The sequence below is a fragment of the Protopterus annectens genome, chromosome 3.part0 (assembly GCF_019279795.1).
Source record: "Protopterus annectens isolate FY-2018-M chromosome 3.part0, PAN1.0, whole genome shotgun sequence".
In the NCBI taxonomy this organism is placed as follows: Eukaryota; Metazoa; Chordata; order Ceratodontiformes; family Protopteridae; genus Protopterus; species Protopterus annectens.
Window position 1 is genome coordinate 108544445 of NC_056731.1, and position 16787 is coordinate 108561231.

The window sequence follows — 16787 nt, forward strand, 5'->3', positions numbered from 1 at the left end:
TATGTTGAATGAATTAATTAATGAATGACTGCAAAACAAAACTGAAGAGTAAGAAAGACAGAAGGAAAGAGTAATCTGAATAGTGTGAGTAGGCCGGGATGGTTTGGTCAGTGGTGGTGGGGGGTGCCATGGAGCCTTTTTGATTAGGCTGCCAGTTTACCAATGGCTGGCACTACTAGTGGGATGCAATTTATTGGAAATTAAGAAATGTATATGGGACACTAAGAAACCGAGAGTGATGTGGGAGAAACTCGTCCTATCAGTAACATGGGGGTCTAGCAGTTCTGGACTTGAAAATGTATAGCAGTGCAACCCAATTAAGATTAGTCTATCTCATGCAGAAAAGGAATTATAACTTGAAGTGGAAGCAACTGGCTATCTCTCAGGATGGTACACAGCAAATTGTAACTAAATTGAACATTTGAGCAGGGCTCATACAAGGAGGCCAAGCAGGGAAGATGTTAAAAAGCATACTGGGGAATGCAAGACAAACTTTAGATATGAGCTTGTATAAATACAAGAAAGAGGATGTATTATATCATATTGGACTAGGAGAAGAGAAAACAAAATTCCTCACCTTTGGGGGATATCAAAATAGGCAAACAGGAGCAGTTTACAGGGGGAAATGTTGAATGGGGATACAGTAAAGAGCTGAAATCAGATAAAGCACAATTTTCATCTTAATGACAGGGAGAACATGCTATATATATGACAGAGACATAAATCAGAATTAGGAGGAATAAAACAATGAAAAAAATAGGGTAGACCTCATGCCAGAAAGATTTCAATTATTAATTGAGGCAAGGAGGGGTAAAGTAAACCATCAAACGTTAATTAGTAGAATATATAAAGGACTGTCACAACTGAGCAAAAGGATAATATAGAATGTAAAGCTGAATGGGAAAATACATTTGGGTTAGCATTATCAAGAAAAGAGTGGAAAGAAATCTGTATGATATGCCAGTGTGCCAGAAAATCTAGAAAATTTAGAATATTCAGATGGAAGTGCCAGCATAAATATTTTACACACACACCAGTGTAAGTCGAATTAGTCCAGGGGTAAGCCAAGGTTCAAGATGACTCTGCAAAACATGGTGGTGAAAATCCTGGGGAAAACAGTGATTTTTGAAAGAAACAGGAAGAGGCATTTTACTCAGCTGATATCCATAAAATACTGGTAATATACATGTGAAAAGATTAATTGTACTATTATTGCTGGTAGCTAAAAAGTAGTAACTAAAAAATGGAAGTCACATAAAGCTCCTCACATGATTATACGCACTATAAAGGACATGAAAATCAAGGTAAAACAGGCCAAGACAAGGATGCATTGGAAGGGTAAACGGACAAGTTGGGAACAGATAGATGGTATAAAAAGACAGGATAAAGTTAGAGGAGATATGAGCATGAACACATGATGCCTCTTTATCCCGGAAGAAGCTGCTAGTAATAGATGGAAAATGTTTACCATAATGTTCAGAATGAACTTGCATTGCTTGACAAGATGTTTGTAACTCTGGTAGTCGGTTGCATTTCATTGTATAACTATCCATATGATGCTATAAGGAAAACAGGGCAACCGCCAGTGATGTCTCTGCTGTCCACTGTACATCAGGACTGCTCCTTTTATAAAGAATGTTGAGTATGATTTAATCAGTAAAACTCTCAAACTCTTTAAAAAGGAGATTCTAAACATAATTCTACAATAAAATTCTACAAGCAGAATTTTACAAATCAACTTCTACACACAGAATTCAACATATGCAGTTCTTTACTTAGAATGTTAAATACATAATTCTAAATAAAAATGAATACAGATATAACTGTCAATGCATGGAGGTGTAGCTTGCCATAGTCGCACCTGATGCCATCCCCCAGTCTCATGTCGACTCTCAGATCTGCTCCTCTGGAATTGAGGAAAAAAAAAAAGTCTTCTTTCGTTTAAAATGTAACAACTGCTTGCTACAAATTCTTCTTTCCTGTAAACTCTAGCAAAGTCTTGTTATTTGTAGCTAATAATTGTTACAGTTTATGCTACACATAAAATGCTAAGTACCTATGTTCTAAGAAAAGCTCTGCCTTTAAATTATTGCAAACGGCATATTACATTCGTAACAAACATCTGCAGGGGTTTATGTCACACACACAGTGCTAAATTATTCTGCTCTGACAACAAAAGCAATACAGGAATTCTGAACTGAGGTGATACATTGTACTGAAGACGGAATGGCACCTGTTGATCACTTCCCCTACTGCTTCACATCTGGAACAGCTGACCCTTTTGCCTCACCCTAGCTATACAACTTATTACAGAGATAGATTTACACTGTTAGAATACTAAACACAGAAATCCCCAGAAAGAATTCTACATACATCATTGTACAGAGAGAATTCTTAGCTTAGAATTCTACAAATAAAAGTCAACAGACAATTCTAAACCCCAAAAAATCTTAAACAAATAGAATTCTAATTGTAGTATTTTACAGATATTAAATACAGTATTCTGCAGGCAGAATTCCATGCACAAAATTCTACACTAGTATTTTATTTATTTAGTTGTTTGTTTACTTAATTTTGTTAATTGGTCAAGTGAACTGGTCCAGATACCATTTTCAGCCATGACCTGGGACAAGACACAGTAACAATTTTTCAGAACATTTACAAACAAATTACCTTCCAAATTACATTTCAAACCAAAATTTATATTTGGGTTACATTAGAACTATCATTTAGAGTTCAATAACCACTATAGTTGTGCTTTTATGTGAATGTTATTTACACAAATTACTACATTCTGTATAAGGACACAAGCGTTAATATACTTTAATAATTAATATTATACTAATATATAATTAATTAATATACCTCAATTTTTTTTGTAATTACTATACTTGTATTTTAATGGGAATATTATTTACACATAAATTTTCATAGGTCCATAAGTACTTACTAGGTTATTGATCTGTGAGGATCTGAAGAAGCCTAGCCTTACATTTCCATGGCAGTTTCTAGTCATTATCTTTTGCATATGAATAAGCCAGAGATGGACAATGATGTGTTGGGACACTTTACAAGCTTTCCCTATCCTTGAGTGACAGGGGTGTAAATCAGAAGTGAATTTATGGTTACTCATCTATTTTTTCAAATTACATTTGCGTAGAGTAAGAAAAGTACTTTGCTTTATGTCATTGCATTTTCATTGCATTATATAAAAGAATACAAGCACTATTTACATATTTACACTGATTGCATAAATGTTTCTGTGCATCATTATGCTACATATTGCTGGGTGCAATGTGACTCTTAGTAGGACAGGTACCACTTCCTTAGCTCTAGCCTGCTTCCCTGTAACAATTGCACTGATATTTGTGATTGAGGTGTATTTTAAGAGCTTTTAAAAGAAAAAGAGTTTTCTAGGTTTGTAAACTCAAAAATTCTACAAGCAGAACTTGGAACACAAAATTCCACAAATAGAATTCAATGCAGAGAATTCTACATCTAAAGTTTGTCATACAGAAGTCTAAACAAGTGATTCTAAAGAAAGGATTCTAAGCACTCAGTTTTACAGATAAAATCTGATTATGTCTTAAATTTCAAAGATAAACTAGTTGATAAGCACTTAGTGAAAAAACTCATGAACTAGCTAAACTTATCAGCTTGTCTACATGTTCTACACATTAAGATATATGTAGATTGCATTCACATGAATGTAAAAGGCACACACCGTGAGACCTAAACATGTTAGTGCACCCCCATCTGCCATAGATTGTGGAAGCATAGCCACTCAATACACTAACACACACACACACACACACACACACACACACACACACACACACACACTACACTCACTTACCACTCACATTCAAAACACTCTTATGTGGATGGCAAGCACAATAAATACCCTACTGTCAAAGCTTACATAACCAAGTATGAAACCACACTTCCCTTAGGATATGTGCCACTCAGGGCATAATGTGAAGTAAACAATTGTCTTGTCCAACTTTTATGCAGCCAGCATGCATCATCCATATTGTACACACATACGTCTCACTTATTACTCTTACCTACACAGATATGTCTATATTAATTTGTCAAAGGTTTATTTCCACAAACCTTTCTTCACTGACCCAAAACCACAAAACCTTCACTTCAGCGAACATTCATATCCATGAAAGATTTAAATAGGGAATGGAAGCAGTTGCCCAACAGCAGAAATCTGGGATCTATATTACAATGTCGAAAAGTTGTAATATCAAACACCAAATGAGTGACACGTATTCATCGAAATGCATTTAAGCGGTGTGGGGGGGCAGAGCCCCCCATGTTGGGGGGTGTGGGGGGCAAATGCCCCCACATAGTTATGTTTGTAAGTGTGTGTGTGTGTGTGTGTGTGTGTGTGTTTGAGCAAATTAATTCTTTCCCAGGGAAAGAATTTGCTGTTTTGACTGTTCGCGCTTTAGTGTGATCTGTCTTTACATGTCGACAAAGAAGCGTTCGCTTAAAAGCCTTTTCGGTGTTATAATATAGACCTGAAATTTGCCCTTTTCCCCACTGTAGTGCAATCTTGGAGTTGGTATATATAGTTAGGAGGAGTGTGGGGTGCACCCCCCCCCCACATTGAGGAGCTTGGGGGTTTAAATGTGGGTCACCTGCTTCCTATCCCTGTTTAAATGTTTTTTCAATGTGAACATTCACTGAAATGAATGTTCGGTGGTTTCAGGTCAATGAAGAAAAGTTCATAGAAATGAACCTTTGATAAATTGATATAGACTCAGAAGGATACATCAATATACACAAAACCTGAATACATGTTGCTTATTGTTTTTTTTTTTTTCAAGTTTCTTTTTTACTGCAAGCTGACTCTACAAGTCTTATTGTAAAATCAACATACAAAACAGGTTTCTCACCACACATACAACTATCCCTGATTACTCATTGTCTTTACACCATAAACAGACACACACACACACACACACACACACACACACACACACACACACACACACACACACACACACACACACACACCACAACTGATTGCCAGCCAGACACACATAGAGCACCTACACACAAATTACAGATTGCTCACATAAGCAAAACTCACACATAACACAAGTATCTGATTACATGACAGTTGGTACAGAGGCTTAAGGTTGTGAGCTGTAGTTCCCATGGCACATAGTCTGATTCCCTCAGCCCTCACTTGTCTACTGTATGACCTTGATCAAGTCACTTAATCAGACATCTGGAAACTTGGGTTAGGCTTTTCAATGCTCCCCTGGACTGCAAGCTTAGTAACTACCTATGAACCTATGAATATGCATACACCCCACCTTTTGAGCCTTATAGCATCCATGCAAAAACACTCAGCAAAACATCTATGCTCAAATATAAACTTAGCAACTCTCTACTATATGACTAATGCTACACTCACCCACACGTGCTTGTGCACACACTCTCAACAAATGATACACACACACACACACACACACACACACACACACACACACACACACGCATATATATGTCTACTTCACTTGACCTAAAACTCATTTGACTGACTCACATTTGAACAACACCAAATTTACCTAAATTTCAAATGACTGACAGCTCATTTGACTGACACCCATTTCACTGACAGCTTACAGTGCTGAATTTCAATATACTAAATCTTAAACCATAGACAAGCACACACATAGAACACAAAAAACTAACTCTTTCCAGAACTTAAAAACTACCTACTTAACCTCTTAATAGAAACTGGACACTGTACAACCAAACTAAGTGGGGGCTATGCCCACCACAGACCCCAATGTGGGGAACAGTGCTCCCACACCACTCCTAATTATATATACTAATTCCAGGATTGCACTACAGTGGGGAAAAGGGCATATACCTTTACCTTGCCTTGCAGTACTCTACATGTTGCCACTACTGCTGGGAATGCAGAAAACATTTGCAAAATTGCTTTAGATACTTCCTATAAAAATGTAAAGAGACAAACCCACATTTAGAAACACTACAGCACTACTTTCAACATTTACAGTTACAGCAATTCTTTTTATCACAAGCAAGTCACAGATGAAGGAAAACCCACAATAAGGCTATGTCTTAACTGTCGGTGAGAAGGGTGTCAGTCAAATGAGTTGTCAGTCATTTGAAATTTAGGTCATTTGGGAGTCAGTCAAATGAGTTTAGGTCAAGTGAAGTAGACCCATATATATATATGTATATATATATATATATATATATATATATATATATATATATATATATATATATATATATTTATCACTCATATGACAATGCAATTTTGAGGGGTAGTACTAGATAAACTGGCACTTGACCATCAGGGCTACAACAATGAAGAACAATGAAGAAAATCCCCACCCACTTCTCACCCAATTTCCTCTTGCTTACCCTCTTATATCTTAACAATTTATTCAATCAATCCCAAATAGAAAATGAAGGGAACAACAACCATTACAAGTAAGCCAATGCTAATAATTCTATCCTGTACTCTACTACTTATTATTAACTTATATCTAATAACTAGATATGAAGACCAGGGCCTATCAGGTTTTTTCTACCCCAGAGGCCAAACTAGTACCATCTCATCCCGAAACCAGAATAAACCTAACACCCTCCATCTGCCCAGTAAAATATACCACCCCAATCATCATAACCCCCTGCAAATTAAACAAAAGCACCCCAAATACAAACATGAACTCAAACTACTTCTGAAGATTATGAGACTACGAGACTATCTAAAAAAAAATACAACCATAGATGGGGATATCCATCCCAACCCAGGCCCCATAGCCACACAAATTGCTAATAGTCTACCAGCTACCCAACCAAACTCTCTTCAAATATACCACTTAAACACAAGAAGTATAAATAATAAGATACATAACTTGCATGCCCTAATAGCAATGTACCACCCAGATATAATGTGTCTAACTGAAACCTGGCTAAAACAAGGGACCAAAGACAATGAGATAATGCCACCAAGCTATAATATATATAGAGCAGATCGTACTACAAAAAAAGGAGGAGGCATTGCGGTGCTCTATAAGAGCACACTGGATGTCACCATTAACTCTCCTCAACCACCCCAGATCTCGAATGCTGAAATACTTGCACTAAAACTACAAATAAACAAAGACAAAAGTATTAATCTAATTGTGATCTATATTACCCCCGGGAATAACTCTGACACCCTTGAACATATCCTCAACTGGCTATCAATTAACTATCTTCAAGAAACCATTATTCTAGGAGATGTCAATATAGACTGGAAGCAATGCTCCTCAGAAATCAACCCTACCCACATCAACTTACAGGGATTCAGTCAGTTAGTATCTTCCCCCACCAGAGTAGGTAATAATAATCAAAAAGAGAGCATCCTAGACTGGATACTCATCAACAGTCATCCCTAAACATATATGGCTGGGACCCTCCCAAAGCGATCTTAGCGACCACCTCATTACCTATATTATGAAAAGAAGACAATAAACTCCACCCTGCCTATGTATAGGCCAGTCAGAAATAAGAGACACTTTGACCACACTAAATTCCTGTCGGAACTTAAATCCTTTAACTGGGCACCCCTTAAGCATCTCCCCCTAGAGGAGGCTGTCCATCTTTTAATAGGACATTCCTAGCTATACTTGAGGCTCATGCCCCAATAAGATCAATCAGAATAAAAACAAATGTTGCACCCTGGTTAACAAAAATACTATAGCACTAATAAAAGTAGAAACAAAACATGGAACACCTGGCGTGCAACAAAATCAACCCCAGACCGCATAAAATTTCAACAACTTAGAAGCGAGACCAAAAAGCAACTCTATCTGATAAAAAACTACTATTGCCAACTCCAAAATAAACACCAAAACAACCCTCAAAAATTCTGGACAGGATTAAATAATCTACTCCACCCAGGTAAATCCTCTACCCCTACCCCAAAAACACTAAGTGACAAAACACCTGAAGATGTAGCAAATTCCTTTAACAATTTCTTTACTGATACTATACAATCCTTAGCTAACCAACTACCATCCACCAACTCCAGTAAAGTGGAAAACTTACAAAAGTCACAATCAACCTTCAAATTCCAACCTGTCCCTACTGCAAATATATGTTCCTTACTGAAGAAACTTAAGCCAACTACTCTCTCTGCAGACCTTCTCCCTGCTGAATACTTGCAAATAGCAGCAGATGTCATAGCATATCCTATCTCAATACTAATCAATAGAACCATAGCAGAATCCACTATCCCATCTATATGGAAAGTATCCCATGTCATACCCTCCATAAAGGAGGCCTATCAACTGAACTATCTAATTATAGGCCCATAGCTATACTGTCACCATTGGCCAAAATCATGGAGAAATGTATACACAAACAACTCCTTCACTACCTTACCATGAACAAATTACTAACGGATACACAACACGGTTTTAGACCCCACCATAGTACAACCACTGCACTTCTTTCTTTCACCGATACTATCAATCACTATCGAAATGACAAAAAAAATCTTCAGCACTATTTCTTGACCTATCGAAGGCCTTCGATATGGTGAACCACCAGCTACTACATCAAACATTAGAAAATCTCAACCTAGACAAATTAGCTCTAGATTGGTTTCATGGGTATCTCTCTGATAGGAAACAAGCCGTACTTTGGCATTCCAAACTTTCCAACCTCCTACCTAATACCATAGGAGTACCCCAAGGATCCATATTGGGGCCTCTTCTGTTTACTATCTTCATAAATGACCTGTATAAAGCCATCCCTGAAGCATCCTGCATTCAATATGCAGATGACTCGACATTAGTCTGTGCTGATACTAATCCTGACAACCTATTATCCAAAACCCAAGCATGCTTTAGGACAGTAGAAAACTGGCTATTAGGACGTAAACTGATCCTTAATCCAAACAAAACCAAATTACTACTCTTCCAACCCAATCAAAAGTCCACACCTATATCATTTTCTATCCAATCCAAAATGGGACTGTCATCTCTCCAGACTCCTATACAAAACTATTAGGAGTATGCATAGATAACAGACTTAAATTTGATATCCATATTAATCAGACCATCAAAACCGTTAACAAAAAACTTGGGTCTTTATACGGATCAAATCTTTTCTAACTCCAATAGCGAAAGTAACTATGGCCCGCTCACATCTCCTCTCTTCCCTCCTATATGCCTCCCCTATACTTACTAATCTCAAAAAAACAGAACTAAACAAACTAACACGCTGCTATAATCAAATTGCCAGATTTGCTACGGAAATGCCCTATAGAACACACCATTGTGTCAACCTAAGAAAATTAGGCTGGTTAGAATTCACCAACCTCCTACAGCAAACCCAGCTTATGGAAGCATTTAAAATCCTGAACCAACCGGACAAAACTCCAGCCCTGAATAACTTAATAAGACCTTATAACAATCTCAGTAGTTTGCGTTCCTCCAACAAGCTTCTAGTTAAAATAGTCAAAGCAAACAATGTAGGTGGGGATTCACTTTTTAGCAATGCTATTGGCAAAATATGGAACTCTCTCCCTACTAGCCTTTCTTACACTTCCTCCCTATCTGTTTTCAAAAAAAGATTAAATCAACATCTAAAGTTAAATTGGCTCTGCCAGTGCTCAAGTCCTGACTAATCCTCTCTCATACAAGTATAGAAACTTCCCTAGTTTCAGCCCCTCGCTCACAGTTCCTTCTCTCTCCTCTTAACTGAAATGGATAGTTCTGGATGGAGTATCAGTATACCAGAAGCAGTATTAATAGTTATGTATCCTATAGAATGTTTAAGATCAATGTACTTTACTGTACGAAATCTCCTCTATAGCAATATTCTAGTATAGTAAATGAATTTGTTTTGTTTTGTTTTTGTACCATAGTTCTAGGCATTGTCTATTTTTTACCTCGATCTACTATATCTATGCATTATATTATTGTCACTGTGGAGCTTTTCTCCCCGGGCCTCCGCTGAAAATGGACATGTATCCAGTCGGACTTTCCCGGTCAACAAATGTAAAATAAAATAAAAATAAACATAACTACAGAGCTCAATGGACAGAATTCTACAGATATAATTCTTAGCACAGAATGCTGCATACAAAAATTTGAACAAAGAACTAAGCAAAAAAGTTCACAGAGAGAGAATTCTACACACAGTTCCACATCTAAAAATGTTACAAATAAAGTTATGCTACTAGAATTATAAACATAGGCTTTTATAGTCAGAATGCTACAGAACTGTGCATATTGAATTTTATAAACAGAAATGAAAACATCAGAATTCTACACTCAGAATTCTAAACATAGAGTTCAATGCACAGAAATCCACAAATGGAATTTTAAGGACAGTGTCCTACAGGTTGAATTTACAACAAGTATTCTACAGATAAAATATTTAAAATATATTGAAAAATAAACCATTCTAATAATATAATCCTACAAACATTGAAAAATAAACTATTCTAATAGTATAAGCCTACAAATATAACTATGTTGTTAATATTAACACCAAATTATATAGATACAATTCTTAACACAGAGTTCTACAAACAGAATTATAAACAGAGTTCTACAGAGAAACACTAAACACAGAATTTAATGTTCATAAAGTTGAATTCTAACAAAGAATTGCTAGATTTCTCTTCTCATACTTCTAAGATAACATTTTACAGATTTAATTCTTCATACAGAATTCTATACAGAGATTTCTAAATACAGAATTGTTACACATATAACATTGTTTTTTATATTCTATATATATAATTCTAATCTCAGTATTCTGAATGCATAGTTTTACAACAAAATACTAAAAATAGAATTCTATATCAAGAATTCTAAAAACAGAATTTTGTGGCTATAATTCTACATTTAGTATTCCAAATGCACAACTCTACAGATGGAATTGTAAAAACACAATTTGAGAGATATAATTTAAAGTATAGTAAACAAATAATTCCATATATGGACCTCTGCAGATAGAATTACATAGACTGAATTGTAAACACAAAATTCTGCAGATAGTATTCCATAAGCAGAATTCAACATGCAGTATTTTAAACACAGAATTATACTGGCAAAGGTAAATGGATAGAATTAAAAACACAGATTTTACAGAGAATATTCTATACAAAGAACTCTATAATTAGAATTCTAAACACCAAATTCTACAATGAGAGTTCTACAGATAAAACTTGAAACCCAATATTCTAAACAAAGGAATTCTAGACAGAATTGTAAAGTTAGCTCTCTACAGCTAGAAGGCAAAATTATGTAAGAGACAGTTATACAGACAGAATTTTACATAATGAAATCTAAATGAAAAATTCCAGAAAAAGAACAATGAATGCATAATTTAAAACAAATTCAACAGACTGGAATTTACAGATAGAATTCTAAATGGAGAATTCAAAATGCAAGCCTTTAAAGAAACTATTTTAAACACAATTTTCCAAAGACAGAAATATACAGCTAAAATTGTAAACACAGAATTCTACATACAAATTCTAAAACACAAGAAAAAAATAGATATGAAAAACAGACATCAACAGATAGAATCCTGAACACAAAATTCTACAGATACAATTCTGAATACAACATGGTGACAGTTTTTAAACACAGAATACCACAAGCAGAAGTCTACAAACATATTTCTACCGAATTTAAAACATGAGATAGTAGAATTCTACTGATTTAATCCTAAACATATAATTCCTAAAAACCGAGTGCTGCAAGTAGATATAAAAACAGATGTCTAACTTAGTAATAATACAAGTATAATTCTGCATATCCAGTTTTATATACAGAAGTTTATTAATGGAATTCTAAACACAGACTTCTATAGATAGAATTATGTAGATGGAATTTTCTCAGATAGAATTCTAATTCCAGAATTCTGCAGAAAAGTTCTAAACACAGAATTCTATACTCAGAAATCAGAAAATAGAATGCTAAGCATAGACTCCTATTGAACTCTAGAGATAAAATTTAAATACACAACTCTAGAGGTAACATTTTCAAATCAAGACTCTAAAGATAGAGAATCCTGATAGCAATATTTTACAGACAGACTTATACACTTGGCATTCTAAACACCAAGACTACCCCAATGATTTATCGTAAGTGGTTATACAAGAGGCAATGGCAACAAGAGGGATACGGTTCCAGCCAGTTTTGAGTAATAAAACATTTCAAATTCCATGTAGGGTAATGGATGTAGGTACAGTGAATAGAACAGGAGCAATGGTTAATCAATATAATGCAGATACCCATTCTATCAAAAAACTTGTGAACTGAGTCTGGACCCTAACCTTTTCAACTGATATGAAGAGGTCTCTGGCCAATGACTCATTGCTGAACTGAAATGTAAAACAAATACTGGAAAAAAGGAATGAGAATTTCCTATTAAATGGCAGATTTATGGTAGATGTTGCTTTTGTAGGTATATCTGTGATGATCTGAACATCTAATTGCCTGGGTATGGTGGATTGATTCCATATATAGGTGAATGAAATTGTAAGACCAAGAGGGCTGTTTATATAGCAACATGCCTTTCCTGCCTAATTTTTTACATTGGTAAAACAGAAAAGAGACTTCAAGACTGGATGGCACAGCATTGCTATGATTTGAGAATACACAACATACAGAGCAATAACAATACCCTATATAACCACTTTAAAATGTGTGAATTAAAAAAACATGCTTTTTCTCATAGTTCACAAAACTGAGGAAAGCATCAGAGATGGAGCTTAGGAAAACAGGTTAGAAATATAAAGAACTGACTTGGCAACATAGCTCTCAACCTCTAAGAGCAAGAAATCTGGACAAAGCCATAAATAAAAGTGGGGCGAAGGGCCAAAAATAGGTATAATTTTTAAATATTGCTCTTACAAACATAAAGTTTATCGAATAACAGGTTTTGCATTATCATGAATTTTCTAAAGGATATGAAGTCTAAAACTCAAATGTCTATCATTATTTTCTAACTTCAATCTGTAATGATTTAATACTAATTTGCTAGAAAACCACAAGTATATGAAAAATGAACCAAAAATATGAAGCCAAAATCTGGACATTTTGTGAAAATCTATACAGTTGAGAGGTATGTTTGGCAACTATATTCCTGGTTTGAATGGATATGTTTCAATTGCTAGTGTCTTGAAATGTGTGTATATAAACACTAACTTAATATTTAAGTCATTATCTTTTGAAAAGTTGATTTTTAGAAGATGATGTAGAAGTTTCACTAACAAATTTATAATGCGAAGTATTAAGTGTTTTTAAATACAATAATAAGTTGCTACATATTGGCATACCTCTCAACTGCCCAGATTTTTGCCGAATGTCCAGATTATTGCCTCATATTTTTGGTTGGTTCCTTATAAAATTTGTCATTTTCTGGCAAATAACTGAGGGTTGAAGTCGCTAAATAATGACAATCATTTGAGTTTCAGACTTCAAATCCTTCACAAAAATACATGATAACGCAAATTCCATTATTTTAGCAACCTTCTGAGTTTATAAGAGCAATATTTAAAATCTGTTCCTATTTTTGGGCCTTTGTCACCTACATTATTTTAGGCTTTGTCCAGATTTATTACCCTAAGAGACTGAGAGGTATGCTTAGTGGTTACTATTGAAAGGGTGATTCCATCCATGTGAGGCAGAGCACCTCGCTGGCTCTGTTCAGGAGAAATCTTGACCTGTGGATGAGAGATCGTAGGTTTATCCCGGGAATCATCTCTGTGTCACTGCTGGACACAGGCACAACAAACTAATGGGCACAGTATTTTTTCATATAAGGGGTGGCGTAAACTACAAAAATTTGGGCTAGGCTTATAAATGCCTTAGGGCAGATAGCCTAGTATAAACCTATGAACCTATGAACCTATGACATCACTTTTAGAAAGGGTATTTAATTGATTTAAGATTGTGTTTTAAATTAATTCTGAAAAAATGTCAGTAAATGAAAAAGACAAATTTGATCAATCTGGTCTAATGAATTTTGTTTCTGTGACTTTTGCTTCAACCAGCATTTTATTTGGTAGAAACATAGGATTGTACAGACACAATTCACAACACAGACTTTTTCACATAGATTTCTTCAGGTAGTATTTTACAGGTGGAATTAAAAAAAAAATATTCTACAGACAGAATGCTAAACTTCGAACTATAAGCACAAAATTCTTACTAATGATATATAAAAACAGGAGCCTGCAGTCAGCATTCTACAGATACAATTTTAGTGATTATTATACAGATATACTTCTTAGCAAAAAAATGTACAGAAAGAATTCTAATCACAGAATTCTTCAGACAGAATTCTACTGATGTAATTTAAAAAACAGAGTTCTATTGCACGAATTCCAAACACAGAACCATGCAGATAAAAACTGATACAAATATAAGCATGGAGTATTAAACATGTTATTTTACAGATTGAATAATTCTAAGCCCAGAATTATGTAAAAAGAATTGGAAACAAAGACATCTGCAATAGAACACTATTCAGAGAATTTTACTGGTGCAATTCAAAGACAGTTCGATAGATAGAATTCTACAAATAGGATTCAAAATAAATATTTCTAAAGAAAAAAAAATTATCAAAACATTTTGCAGATTGAACTAAAAAAACAGAATTCTAAAGATAAAATTCTATAAATAGAATTTGACTTATAGCATTAATTAAAGCATTGTACAAGCTCTTAGTTGTAATGAGAGGTAGGTGAGTTGGTTACAAGGAAATAAAGCAAGTTAACTACTGAAAGGAATTCACTCACTTTGATCTTTGGTATATAAAAATTACATGACTTTATAAAAACAAAAAGTAGGACATTAGGTGGAATGACCATTCATTGAATTAGTTGGGCCAAGGAAATCTTCCATGCCAAATGGATAAACAATTGACAATCTAGAAATTTTAACTACCCAAGAAACCCATGGAAAGCTTAAGAAATGAAATATGATCTGATATAATATGACAAGCTTATTGTCAAAACTGGGAGACAGTGAAGAAATGAAATTTTATCATAAAAATGATATAGTAAATTTATGAGAGACATGGGTGGATAAGCCATGCAAATAATCTTCACAGAATTTTACATTTTAGTTCTTGCAATCAGAACAGAAGGTGTGGCTGTTCCAAGGGTAGCTTATTTAATGGAGTAATTATTTTTTCAGTGTTGAACCGAAATGCAATATATTAAAGAGAACTCTTGTATTTTTAATAACTGAGGTTTAATTTAATCACTTTCCTACACCTATTTGAGTCCCAACTTCATAACAATAACTTGAGTACCAACTTCATAAGGACTGCACTCACTGAGTTCATCTCACTGTCACTAAATTCATGGATTGCTGCTTTCTATAAGAAATCAATACCATCCCAGTCTTTAAGTGTGCACTGGCAGCAATCTGTTTGTTTTGGGGAGATTTTGCTTTTATTTGTGTTTCTGCAACCAGGTTGGTATAGGTTACATTCAACCCATCAAGAGGTCAACTTGTTAGAAAGCTAGTACAGCTGACCGAAAATCAGCTCAGCACAAGTACTAGCTTTTTTTCAGTGCAAAATTGTGGTACACTGAGGATATGGGGATATATCCTTTCCTACTGTATTGTGATCTTGGAGTTGGTATATATAATTAGCAGGGGATGTGAGATGTACTCTTCCCCTGCAAAAAAAATTTTGAAGCTATTTTTATTTTTTGATTGGCAAGTGATTATCAGTAGTGTTTGATCACTTGCCATACAATTGTTTGAATTTTCAGTGTAGTGTCATAAACTTGTGCGTGTGTGTGTGTGTTTCTCGATACACACACACACACACACACACACACACATATATATATATATATATATATATATATATATATATATATATATATATATATATTTCAAAGGGATTTTTTTTCACCCACATTGGAGTAAATTTTATTCTATTAGCCCAAGCAGTTGAGTCTTCACCAAAATGAACACTGGGGATTTATAAGTGAGGCAATTTATTTTGAATAATAAATATTATCACTTTATATAATACCCCAAGTGGAGGAACACTGGAAGGAAAAGAAAGATTTTGGCGAGAATTATCAGTTAATATAGAAAAGACATTTACTGTAACAAATATATACATTTTCCCAAAGCTTTGCATTTATTTTATATTCTTATATATTTTTTTTATCATGTATATCACATTTCTTTTATATTCTTATATTTTACTCTCCCATTTATTGTAACAAATATATACAGTTTCCCAAAGCTTTACATTTCTTTTATATTCTAATTCTCTGATGCTCTACTAAATCTGATTTTGAATTCACACAGATAAACAGACACCTGTAGTTACTGACCTGGGCTAGCTGATTGACTGTTTTTCTCTTCTCACAGCTTTCTCCAAGTCCTGGTCCATAGCCACCCCCCTTTTCTTGCTCTCCTAACATAATTATACTGTAAGTTTCCTAGCCCTGTCAAACCTGTTTTCTCACAGCTTTCTCTAAGCCCTGGCTCTTAGCCTCCCTTCTCTCGGTCTCCTAACATAATCTTATTGTAAGCTTCCCAGCCATGTCAATCCCATTTATTCCCTCACATTTCCTCTTGAGAGTTTACTTATTCCTCCCCTGAGCTGCAGAGCCATATTTAAATACTAAAAACCTCTGCCTGACTACACTCTGTTTCTGTCTGTCCCACGGGCATCTCTCAGTAGTGTGCAATTACTGCATGTCCCTTTTTAAAACCTCTGGCATAACTACATTA